Consider the following 13,800-nt stretch of genomic DNA (forward strand, 5'->3'; position numbering starts at 1 on the left):
GATAACCAAGTGGGTCGAGGCGGAACTAGTAAGTAATTGTGAACCACGGTTAAATTCCTCAAGAAGCTGATTTTCCCCGTTTTCTATCCACACAACATCATCACAGACAATGGCACTAACTTCTCCAAAGGAGTTATGAAACTGTATTGTCAGAAAGAGCACATCCGGCTTGATCTTGCTTCAGTGGTGCATCCACAGTCCAATGGTCAAGCAGAACACACTAATCAAGAGTTATTGAGCGAGATTAAGCTAAGACTCGTGGTTCCTCTTGAGCGCACTCCTGGATGCTAGGTTGAGGAGCTCCCCACAGTCCTTTGGAGCATACAGACTACTCCCAATACGTCAACAACCTATACGTCGTTCTTCCTGATTTATGGTGCAGAAGCCATCTTGCCAAGTGATATCCATCATGACTCCCCCAGAGTTGCAACATATGTCAAATCAGATAATGAGAAAGCTCCTCAAGACTCCCTAGATGCTTTAGAGGAAGAACGCGGTCTTGCAGCAGCACGATTAACGATAAATCAGCAAGACCTATGAACGCAGTCCAAGAGGGTGACTTAGTGCTCCGTCTGATCCAAGAACAGACAGGTATGCATAAGCTCTCACCCCCTTGGGAAGGACCAAGTCAATCACACTGCTGACCCTGAACTTATCAAAGTTAAAACACCGCTTAAGTCATGAGAGAGCCGACTTTCAGAGAGCGAGGATAAATCAAAAGAGGCTACAAGGCCTGCTTCACAGAAGCAAATCAGACTTGAGCTTTGAAAGCCGGTCTTTATGTTGTGCCTCGAACATAGCCTTATTATTTTAAATCATTTTCTTCTGTCATGTTATTCTATCTGTGATTTTTTTGTAGGTATTTATTTTTATAAGCACCGGGTTATAAATAACACTGGTTTAAAAAGGTGGTCCTTGGGTACAAGTTTTCCTTGAGCTTGAAAGTCCAACTTGTGTCATGTAGCACAATACAACACTTATGGACTTCTCATATATTTTGCTGGGTTATTCTACCAATACAGCTAAAGATTTAAAATCACAACAAATCACATACCAAATTGCCGGGTTGGGGAACAAGAAGTAGTCAGCATAGATTTCTCATCACCCCATTATTGTCTCAAAGGTTAAAGCATATTCAATGCACGAAGGCATTGTCAAGTCTGATTTTTTTTCTATCAACTATTGCATGCCACAACGGGGCCACTTTTCATCAAAGTTTTATGAAACACAAGTCGACAAAGGATATCATTGTAAGCCGGCCATGGAGCTCTCTAGGTTGACATTGCCTTCCGCTCCAGTCGTGGCTGGGTCAGCTTGCGCCGGCTCTTCTTGACCCTCACTGGTTGTTGCTTCGGTTTGGAGGTCATCTGCCACCCACTGGATTGATGAAAAAACTTGGAAAATTGAGTCTTGTCTCGTGACTAATGAAGGGTTGACATCAGGAGCAAAGTTTTGCTTACGATGAGGAGGTACAAGTTCCACTGGCTTGGGCTCGGACGGGTTAATGCGTTTGCCGACTTCTGAGTAACCGGCTTGGAATTTCGCCAAGTCCAGTTCTTGAGCAATCTTGGTCGCTATCACCCGGGTCTCATTCACACAATGCAGATAACCCTTCTCCATAAAGGGGGTGTTATCCACATTGAATTCTGGGAACCCCTCTTCTAGAAGAGCCGCCTCCATCTCTAGCAGATACACTTTAGCATGAGCAAGTGAATACATGGCTCCCTGCCGACAGTCTGAATTCTTCAACTCCTAGATCCACTTTGGAATAGTGGAAAGCTCCTTCATCATGCCCATGATATAATGAGGTGGTGCCTTCATGTTCTTCACTGCCATAATGCAGTAGGCACCACCTACATACAATTGTTCCAGGAATTTATAGAGTGCCTTCAATTTTACCAGAGGAAGTTCAACTAAATTGTGATTGCTTTTGCCTATCGATACACGTAAAAGAAACATCAGTAACCCGGCTAATATCTTAAGGCGACATTAGTTGGTGAATTCCAAGAATTCATGCTTACCGAAGATGGCTATGCACATATCTTTAATATGGCCTTTCAAAGTCACCAACTCTTGGGTGACTGGCTCGTGCCTTGAATCGGCCTCTTCGGTACGTTTCACTAAGGTGGCTTTCTCCTTCGCAAAATCAGCCTTGGCCTTCTCGAGCTTATCTGTCACATTGAGCAGGGATTTGTGGAAGTTTGAGGATAGGCTTTTTGCCTTTTCTCTCAGCTTCTTTTCCTTTTTCAGCTCTTTTCTTCAAGCTGACTGCTGATGACTCGACATGGTTCAACATTGCGTGCATACAGTGGCGGAGCCAGAAATTTTGTGGAGCCTGGGCAAGTTAAGCCTAAGCATATAATCTAGAAATAAAAAGTCGGGTATTCAAATACAGAACATATACTATACCACCAAGCTTCAGAATAACAAGTCCGCATTAATAATCAAATGAAAACAGAACCATAATAGTCACACAAAATTTTATTTTAAAGTGAGATAATATACTAATGTCCACTTCGTAGACCAAATAAAGTTGAGACATGACAACAAAAAATACATAAACAGCCTTACATAGAGTCAAACTTGCCATGTTGCCAATAAATGTAAAGCTATCCATACCATATGTCACTAGATGTGATTGTGCAGTTTCTTCCAGCACAGTCAAAAGCATCTCTCACTTGTTCATTTTTGCCAAAAGGAGGACAGGTAATCAGCCTTGCATAGAGGAAAACTCGCCATGTTTGCAAAGGTCCTAGAAGGCACTACAATAAAAATGTATTTGTAATTAAATACATTTAGTTGTGAGATGTGAAATCAAAAGCATGCAAGATAGAGATGGTCAGATGAAACATACCGACAAGGCACTAAAGAAAATCACGAGGCAAATGCCCTTTCCGAGAGCTCATTGCATAAATGTTCAAATAATATCCTTATCATCAACTGACTTGAATAACTCCCACTCGGTGTAACATATCATCAAGTCATTGAACTATTAATTATTGATCTTACTACACAGTTTAGTCTTGATAATCTTAATTGCTGAAAAATATCCCTCAACAGATGCCGTTGACACCGACAATATCAACCCAACTCAATAAGTTTGTATACCAATGGAAATACCAAATGCTTCTCAGTTTCAACCATCTCCATGGCCAAACTTTGAACATCATCACAAGTAGAAAAATAAGCATGCCTTTTCACTTGACTTATATAAGTGAGGAGTTGTTGTCTTATTGTTCCATGGTCATCATTAGAAAAATCATCATGATGAATTTCAGCAAGACGCGCAAGCTTATCAACATTAAACTTGGAGAAAGAATTATTGGGGTCAAGACATGAGAAGCAATCAAGCACACCATTAGCTCCTTCACTAAAGCGGTGATCCATCTCCACGCATATTTTACCAATAGCAACATAAAAAATCTCTGCATGGTAATGGTGAAGATTAGTGACAGTCCTCCCTACTTTCCTTGAATGACCATGAACTGGTATTACTTCATCCATGTTTGGCACTGGAATACTATTAGCAGCACAAAATTCTTGAATATCACAAAATAAATCATCCCAACCACTCTCTCTTAAAGTTGGTAGCCGAGCTTTGACATCATCCACTAATTCCATGGCAAGCACAATATTAAGATCTTTTCTTTGCAAGACTTTTGAGAGCTCATTTGTGATGCCAAACAACTTCAACATAAGCTTTAGATTGAAAGCAAATTTAAATCTCTCCATTTTTTCTATCAAACTTGTTGCTTGAGATGGCCCACGTCCATGTTCATCAATCGTACTAATCACTTGTAACACGGAGGACCACATTTGATTCAAACGGAGCAAAGTAGTATGATGGGAACCCCATTTAGTATCACCCGACCTAACAAGAGTAGATGATTGGTGCCAGCCCCTTCCTATAGATATCTTGCCACTCTCAAGTTTGTGCAGAATATCTTGGTGTTGTGCCTCTGTCAATTCATCCGTTCTCTTGCAAGATGAACTTGTTGTAGTCACAATTAAGGAGATGTACTCAAAGAAATCATGAATAGATGAGCAACTACTAGCAACAGAAACAACCATGAACTGCAAACGGTGAGCATATCAATGAACATAGAAAGCAAAGGGGTTTTCATCTATGATCTTTCTCTGCAAACCACTAGTAAATATGCACGTGCAACGCACGTCTATTTGGACTAATAAGTGTGCACATGCAACACGCGTCTATTTGGATTAACACATTATACTATACTTAATACAAGACAATTTATTCATAAATTTGAAATTTCCCTATAAAGTTCACAATCTCTTATTCCCAACTCATACAAATAATTTGAAATATCGTTTCTCCTTAATCAACATGTCTCCTGTATTAAAAGACCACCCACTTTTCCCAATGTATAAAACTCAAAATTATTTAGAGATTCATCATGATTCTCCATATGCACACATTTATGCAAGTATAATCACACATGAAAATGTCACTTAGGACAAGCTAAGGAACCGTTTCAGTGCCAACAAACTCCAGTCAAGAATTATTATTACAATTGAGTGTCAACCACACAATAGCGGGAAGAGACCTCTATGGTTTGTTGAAAAGAGGAAGCCATTGTCACATAGAGAAGTGTAGAGATGTTTTGACTGCATAGAATCAGTTGTGAAACAAGACAAAAAAATGCTAGTTGGACCATCCGATTCTACTATTACACCACAAGTGTTGTAATGTCTGGAAGCAAGAAAAGTGACTTACTTTATTATGTAAATAGAACATGTAAACCAAATAAAAATTTCATTGATAAATTGCGCAATTATATTGTTAATCACTGGACAAAAGCATTAATATGACAACTTGGAATAGTTACTTGAGTAGTACACATTTCTTTAAGGGCTCAACATTCTAAAATATTGACAATATAACAAATATCCTATGAGTTTGTAGTAATAATGATACGTAGGCTACCACTTGTAAGAATAACCGTGGCAAAAAAGGGCCAACAAATGCCGGTTTAGAAAGAAAAAACTGCAGATATGCTTCCAATTTTAGCAACTCTAGTGGATAAAACATACCTTACCTCCCATGTCAGGAAAATAGTCAAATGAAAAAATGTACTTCTTATAAGTAGTAGAGATGAAGTCATAAGGATCATGATTCAAGATATTCGGAGAAACATGGTTGGTCTCTCTGTATGATGCAAAGTCGTTGCAGTCAGTAAAAGAGTGACCTGCCCTCCAGGCAGAAGACGAAGGCGGCGACGGCATGTGTGCGTGTTCGGAGGAAGCCGCAGCTCCTCTTCGCATGTCTCCCATTGTGGCTCGCGTGGGTGGTGGGCTGGTGACGACAGGTGACTCGCGATCGCGATTCCCTGATAGGAGACGACAGGATGCGCTCGCGATTAGTTTCCTAATAATTAGATGTGTTCGTGATTAGTTATCTAATAGGATGCGTCCGTGATTAGTTTCCTAATAATTAGATGTGTTCGTGATTAATTTCCTAATAGGATGCGCTCGTGATTATTTTCCTAATAATAGGATGCACCCGTGATTAGTTTCCTAATAATAGGATGCGTTCGTGATTAGTTTCCTAATAATTAGATGCGTGTGTGATTAGTTTCTTAATAGGATGTGTCCGTGATTATAGTTTCCTAATTGACCAGGCGTGAACTTCATATTTTCCTCCATGGTGGAGTACGGTCAGTCAATGTAAATTGCTAAGTGCACACAGAGAACAGATAGGTTAAGGCTAGCTGTTAGATTGAGTTTAGTGGGACTAATCATGCGGTGGTAATGTATCCGTGTACGTTTTGTGGGGTGCACTTAAAGAAGATTATGTTTGCTCTTTTATAAGTAGTATAGATTAAGCTTGCCTCTCATATTTGAAGCACCATCATATCCCTGCCCTTGTATCCTTGAAATAGATAACTTATAATGATCAATAATTGCATAAAGAGCATTCTTCAGTGCCTCAGATGTAGTATCTTTGACATGATACAAAGCAATAGATCGTTCCACGACCTTTCCTTTGTCATTCAAAAACCTATATAAAAAACAAGGTTAGTTGACAACATAGAGAATAAATGGCAAAAAAATAATGAAAGAAAGAGAAATTACTAACCTCAACATCACTGCCATTTGCTCTTTCACAAATATATCGCGCGATTCATCAATAAGCATAGAGAATTGTTTATCACCAAGCTCAGCCATGATCCTCTTGGTAACTTCATGTGCGCAACACATTGCAAGCTCCTTTTGAATGTCACCAGATGTCATTATGCAATTTCTTCCACCATAGTCAAAAGCATCTCTCACTTGTTCATTTTAGTCTTTTCCAAATCTATCATCTCTCTTAAATTTCCCTTGCTCAGAGAAGTAGAGGACTCGTCATGTCCACAGAAAGCCAATCCTTGTGCGATGAGATATCTTGAACAACTTACAGAACAAGTCAAGCGGATCTTATACATTTCTTCTGATTCCTTGCTTGCTCTACCAAGATTGCTTCCCACATTTTGTCTCTAATTATTATAATCATCATAATGCTTGATGCAACAATTGTGCTTACTACCAGGACCACCAATATGATCTTTGAAGGCTTTGGATGCATGCTTCCAATCAGTGAATCCTTCTTTGGTGAATACATCCTAACCAAAGTGCTCAACCCTTCTTGGTTGCTTAAAGAGAAAGCAATAAAAATAATAAGTTGCCTTCTTCCACTCATTGTATTCAATCCATGAATGATTTTGTACCAAGATATAGAAAATGCTCTTGATGAACGTGAACTTCCAAAGTAAGTACGAGGAACTTTATTCAAATCTGGTTGCATTGGACCCTTCAATACATATGCTCTTCTCACTTGATCTTGAATATTAGGAGGATACTCACAAATTTGTTTCCTCTTTCCTGGATCACACTCAGTATCATTTGGATTAAATTCATTGGCAATGTTAGGAGTTGGTTGTGCCTCCACTTCTATTTCCGATTGCACACCATTCACATTTTCAATGCTTGCTTTATCAATCAAGAACCTCATCATTTCTGAAATTTAATGATAAAGTTTGAGGTTAGTTGTTAAACAAGTAAATAAGAAAATGAGCTACCACAAGTGACAAGTTCATAGTACAGAACTACTTGAAAGTAGTTGCTAGACAGTTAGTTCTACAGATTAATTGACTTGAAAATAAATACTTATACATGATATGATGAGGAAAACCATATGAGGATCAAAACGTTCGGAGGTCCTGACCTAAAAATAAACAGAACGTAATCTGTAATCTATTATCTCCCCTTCTACAGTTCTACGTCAAGATGTTCAGTAATGTGAAGCACAACAAGCTCTCCTTCCAATTAATTCTACAAGAACAAATGAACAATTCATTCCCTAGCCACAAATTATTCAGAGATAAGGGATCCCTAGTCGGCTAACCCTAATTCTGATGGAGGATTTTTAGGTAGTTAGATTATTACCGAACGAAGGCGAAGCCGAATGAGAAGGAGGGGGTTGAGGGACGACCGGACGAGTACATTGCCTAGGTGCCTCGTGTCCGCTCACCACTAGCCATGTGTCTAGCCGTCCAGGGTTGTAGCGCAAGCCGCCAGTCCAAGTTCATGCGTTCGCCGCCTGTGAGAAAACAAAGAGACGGGGAGTTCATCAAGCGGTCGATCTAACGTATTCCCCTCGCGTGTCTTCTGTATAGGTCTGGGCTGCAGAGTGCAGACTGCTGTGTTGGGCCGCTGTGAGAATCAAAGGCCCATTTATTTTGCCCAGGTAAACTAACCCACGGAACGTGTTTTGCCCTTTAGATTTTGGATCGATCGCTATTGTCCAGGACAAGCGAGCATGGGCAAGTGCCCAGGGACGCTGGGTGGTGCCTCCGCCGCTGCCTCCATATCAGAATTACAAACTCAGAAACATTATTGGAAGTCCCAAGCCGCCGCTGGCTAACGACCTGCCACTTGGGGGCTACACCAGTCAGATTTTGGACCTATATTATATCAAAGTCTCATGTAGCTGCAAGCATTCAACATGGCACTTGGGGGCTAATGCATTGTCATTTTTAAATACTACCTATATTAAAAAGACCTGACCCACCACATGATGATGAGCCTATCCTTAAGAGCTACCATTTGCTCACGCTCCTGGTACAAATTTACAGAAGTCCCAGTTTGTTATTTACATAATGACCCGGCCCTTGGGGGCTACATCCAAGCATAACTACCTGGCCTAAGCACCAAAGATGGAAGTTCAAGCTTACTCTTTCCTTTCTCCTTCATTGGTGACTCATTTTTGGCTATAATTTTTTGTCAAAATACTTGATGTTTCTTGAGCACTATGTCTTTCTCCAGTAACCATCACATCAACATAAGTCATCTCTAGGGGCATGTCACTAGATGGATCTTCTTTCTCCTCCACTATAAGAGTGGAGACGCAGGTAGGGCTGACAGGTTTATCTTGCTGAGCCGGCTCATCCTCGCCAGTCAGCTCCGTATCATTTGCTTTTCCAGCCTCGCCAGATGGCTCATTCTGGGTCTTCAGGCCGACCCTTGAATCATATTGAGGGGGGTTTACAGATTCTGGAGCAGCAGCACTCGTTTCACCAACTTTCTTCCTGGTAAAGGCCTTAGCTCTAGAATAACTTACGTGATTTAGTAACAAAGGAAATTAAGATGATGCAAGTAAAAAGGAAAAGCATATGCTTGTAAAATACTTACCCATGATTGATGGTAAAAGCCGGCACCTGAGTGGCGTTGGATTCATCAGATGATGGTGAAGTCATGTGATAGTCTGGGACAGATGGATGAAGGGGTTGTTTTATTAAGCCGGCCTGAGGGAGTGAAGGAGTTGGGCTGTGAGGCACCTCAGTTCGTGCCCTTCGTGAAGACGGCTCGTTGGTAAGCCGTCGGTCAATTCTCCCAAACTGATCCAGGTCTTCCGCCTTTAGGTGCCAGCATACTGAGTTTCCTTTAAAAGAAATTATGGATCTAAGTGAGTGTCTAGATGTGAAAACGGTACCTTTTAGATTGCTCATCGCATTTTCTTTGGGACAACTGGTTCTAAGTCGGAATAAGAAGGGTTTATCTCCATCTCGCCGGCTTGGTTGGTCTCGGTATTCTCCTGCAATGTGGTGGCGTCAGCATGTTCCTTAAACAGATGGTCGAGGGAATCAAGCTCTGTTACCTCAATTTCTTCCTTGTCATCATCCGGCTCTATTGCGTTGGCATCCTAGGGAGGAGTGGGAACTCGGGGTTCTGTTTTTCCACCATTGAGATTCCTCTTGGGCAAATGACAAGCTGGAATGTTAAATAAATCAATAAGCAAAAAAATGGAACGAAAGAAAGGAAAAGGCGACTCACCGGAGGTGCCGAGTTGCCTGGAAAGGGGTGAGCCCTACAATCTCAACCGCCTCCCGAGTTTTGCGAAGTAATTTCTTGGTAGTTTTCAACAGGTTGGCAGGTGATAGATCAACCCGACTAAAGTGTAGCGCATCCTCCGGCTCGCCTGTGTATGTATGCATGAGCCGGCCCCTCAGGCTGAGGGGTTGGATCCGCCAGCGCATCTAGCACCAGACCAGATGGACTCTAGTGAGGCCATGAGCCGTTAGAGCATTAATCTTCGAATACAAGGGATGCATCTTCTCCCTTTCTACTTGGGAGGCGAAGCCCGGAAACATGGTTGAGGAGTCAAGTTGGTCCAATCTGTAACTCGGCAACTAACGTTGATCTGCTGGAGAGGTGTCTTTGCAATAAAACCAGGTCTTGTGCCATACTTTAGGATGGCTTGCCGGCTTTACTCCAGGAAAAGCTGAGTTTTTCTGGCTCTGGATAGTAATCCCTCCAAGTTCTATACTTGGTACGTTCTTGTGCTCTGTCTGATGATTAAGATAGAAAAATTCTTGGAAGAAGCTGACGGTTGGCTCAATCTGGAGGTATACCTCACAGAACACTTGGAACTGACACAAATTTAAGATCGAGTTTGGGTCAAGGTCTTGAGGCCTGATGCCAAAATGATGGGGCACATCTCAGAAGAATTTTGAGCCGGGCGGATGGAAGCCTCTGTCCAAGTGGTCGGCAAAAATGACAATCTTGTTTTGGCCTGGCTGAGGGTGAGTTTCTTCTTTGGGTGCGCGCCATTCTATTTCGCCTTGGGCTGGCAACAACCTGGAGTCTACTAGAGTTGGCAACCTAAGTGTAGACATGGTTGACTTGGCCCAGTAGACCGCCTTGGTAGCTTTTGGAGCCATCAGTTTAGATGCAGTGAAGTTTCAACTACAAGGTATTAATAATGCAAAAATCATGGACGCGTTCCGGGTTGAGGCAGTTATGAATTGAGTTATAAGCCGGAAAAGAGATCGGGTCGCGGTTATCAAAATAAGCAAGCTTTGCTGGGAACTAACATCTACGGATTACAATGAAGATTATGAGCCGGCGATGGCTTAAGCCGGCAAAAATATTACTAAAGTTTATGACCTGGCAAAAGTTGTAAAGAAGTTTCCGGGTCAAGATAGATACAAACAACTATTGTACAGTTTTATCCTCAGTGCAGATCTGAAAAATGGTTACAAAAAGAGCAAAAATGAAAAACCTAGGTTGGTGACATGGTCTACTGTGAGGGGGGTAGTGGAGTTCATTGAGATGGCAGAATGTATCTATGAGGTAAATGACTGCATTGCAGAGTATAAGCCCTACGTATGCCAATCCATTTAAGACCTAAATCTTACTACTGTGATGAGTAACAATGAACCCGTGAAGAACTATGACAAAGAGGAGTACAGAGATATGATGGTCTGCTTACAGATATGTGGAGAAGAACTCGAGAGCTTCGGTTCGTAAGCGTAGCTGCGACATTCCCGAAGAGCTCCGGCGACGGCTGTGGCAATGTAGAAGTCGCTGTCTGCACGTACGATGAACCCGAGGAGGCGCAGCGGAGTTTCGGTCACAAGGAGCACGAGGAAGAAGAAGAGCTTGGAGGTAGAGATGGTAAAAGTGAGCTCGAGGGCTATGTTCTATTTATAAGAGGGGGGAGGACCCGAAATGACAAGTGCGAAATTCCGGGGGGGGGGGGCATAATAAATTGTTGTTAAAAGGACTCCTCGATTCTCATGCCTGACAAGACAATACAAAATCCACCCAAAGATCCATTGTGATGTCATGCATGGATTTTGGAAAGACAGTGGGGTGATGTCACGTTATGAGATGACACATAAATGCTAACTGTGGAGCGTGCTCCACGACCCGGCAAATCAAATGACCCAACCGGACACCTCTCAAGAACGGAACAAGAAGCGATGGAGAGATAATAAGACGTCGGCTCAAGAAATAGACCCAAAGCTTAATCCTTCACCCTTTTTTGTTTCCTTTATCTTATTCCTGAAGCTTAATCCTTCACCTTTTTTGTTTCCTTTATCTTATTTTCAGGATGAGTTTAACATGGATAAATCCAAGTTAAACCGGGGGCTAATGTTGGGGTTATTCCTCATGACCATGATCCGGCTCAGGCCTGAAGGCACTGTGGGTCATACAGTCCTACGGGTCAAAGAGCCATAACCAAGGAAAGGACTAAATGCCCGTGAGATGACCCGGCCAGTGGCCGACTCGTGCAGAAACAGGTGGACCGGCTTATGAAGAAGGCCCCTAGAAGCACCTGACTTGGAAGGCAAGACATATAGGAGGTAGAGTAGGATACGGGTTTTCACTACGACTCGAACTCTGCTGTAAACCTGGGGACTCAACCTGTTATATAAAGGGGAGCCCCCAGGATGAAAATACTTAAGTTGCAATCTCTCGAGAGCTAGGTTAGCGAAACCGCATCCTTGTAAATGAGATCTCCATCAATATCAATCAAGCAGGAGTAGGTTTTTACCTCCACCGTGAGGGGCCGAACCTGGGTAAACTTGTGTCCTTTGTTCCCGATCAACCCTATTTAAGCAACCACCTAGTTGTGATGGCCTCCAAACTATCCTTTCTTTAGGACATCTGCCGTGACAAAACCATGACAGATCCCTTGGGAGACACGTGCCATGTTTGTCTGCCACACAAGCATCTGCAATGATGCTACCTCCCTCTTCTGGACTGACTAGTGGACCCGCTCGGGCAGATATTTGGATTGCTTTCCACACCTCGCAGTCAAGGTGCATCATTGGTTCTTGTAGTCGTGCTCAGTGTGTGAAGGAGTGCATGGTGCTAGGGTCATTGATGTTGGCCCGAACCTATCACCAGTGAAGATTGGTGAACTCCTGCAATTGTGGGATATTGTCGGCAACATTCGGCTTCATGATGGGGAGGATTCCTTTCGATGGAACTGGGAGCCGAGCACAGTCTATTCCTCATGATCGACCTATGCAGATTTCCACCTGTGTTTGGTCTCAACTCCGGCCAAGGAGGAAATTTAGCTCTCTCGTTCTCCACGCACCGCCAAATTCCTTGCATGGTTGGTTGCTAACAACTGGTGCTGGACCGCCGACCAGTTGCAAAAGCATGGGCTGTCGCACCTCCATGATGCCCTCTTTGCGGTCAGGAGCCTGAGACCTTGCAACACCTACTACTTAATTGTGTGGTGACTCGCTCGACTTTGCTTGAGGTGCTGGAACCTTGCAACATGAATGCCATGAACGCCGTTAGAGATCTTCAGCTGGTGGACTAATCTGGTGTCATTGCGACAAGAAAGTGAAACATCTTTGGTCTCATGTTCTAGTGCCCTTGGTGATGGTGTCCTAGGTACTCATCATGTCATCTCCTGGCCAGGAGGGCCGGGCCAAGGACCCCGTGGCGGTTCATTAACGGGCCACTTGGAGAGGCCCATGACACATACAAGGGAGATTCCACAAGACTTGATGCACAAGACAAGGACTCCTGTAATCCTATGCCTCCCGTACATTATATAAATCAAGGCTAGACTAATCAATAGATCATCTCATATTCGTTAGCTTACCCAACATCTCATGGTGTATACCTTTACTCCGTACTATCTCCCACATCAATACAATCAAAAGCATGGCGTGGGTTTTACCTCTTCGAGAGGGCCCGAAGCTGGGTAAATATTGTGTCCCCTTTACTTCCTGTTACCATCGTGCCAAGATCACCAGCTCGGGATCCCCTACTCGAGATCCGCAGGTTCTAGCACCAACACTTGGCCCCATCGAAACAACACCGTCTTCAATGGGGCGAGACCTTCCTCCCGAGCCATCGTTGAGGTCGTCCGTTAGGAGGGTGAGCAATGGTGTAAAGCTGACCTTGCTAGACTTTTGCGGCCATGGGTGCTCTGCCAGCATTTTTTTTTGAGATTCTCTGCCAGCATTGTTGGTAGGTTCCAGTGAGGAGCAGTCCTTTGTCAGATGACCGTTTAGTGCCTATGTAGCATTGTATGCCTAACGGTGTTGTTGGCTCCCTTGCCTTTGTTGCGCTGCCGCTGGCTAGGCCTCTCCTCCTTGCTGCTTCTTGGCGCCTGGCTTCTTTGGAAACATCGGAACAACATCGTGTTCGACGACGAGGCTCCCTCTCTCCAGCGTCTCCTCAACCTCATCATCGGCGAGGCTCGCCTTTGGGCCGCGGCCAGAAACATTGACTTGGCCAACATATTACCCGAATAGTCCCCGTGAGGCCGTTCTCCCTCCCCCCACCCCACCCCTTGTGAGTTGTGACACCCTTTCTCTCATCCCCTCTCTCGTTCCTGACTTGGAGCATTGCTTGGGCACCTTGTACTATCTGTACTCTTTTCCTTCTATCAATGAAAGATGCACAAACTCTTACGTATTCCCGAACAAATTCTATGTTTTTTAAACTCAAATTCTATGAAAATGATACGACAATCCACGGCGCATTCTA

At 43.2% G+C, this 13,800-nt stretch overlaps 1 pseudogene; it reads right to left on the bottom strand.

Annotated features, from left to right (window-relative positions):
* Positions 1–2,864: 2,864 nt before the first annotated feature.
* On the bottom strand, positions 2,865–8,756 carry LOC119292475 (annotated as a pseudogene).
* Between the last annotated feature and the right edge of the window lie 5,044 nt (positions 8,757–13,800).

Source organism: Triticum dicoccoides, chromosome 4B (assembly GCF_002162155.2).
Source record: "Triticum dicoccoides isolate Atlit2015 ecotype Zavitan chromosome 4B, WEW_v2.0, whole genome shotgun sequence".
NCBI lineage: Eukaryota > Viridiplantae > Streptophyta > Magnoliopsida > Poales > Poaceae > Triticum > Triticum dicoccoides.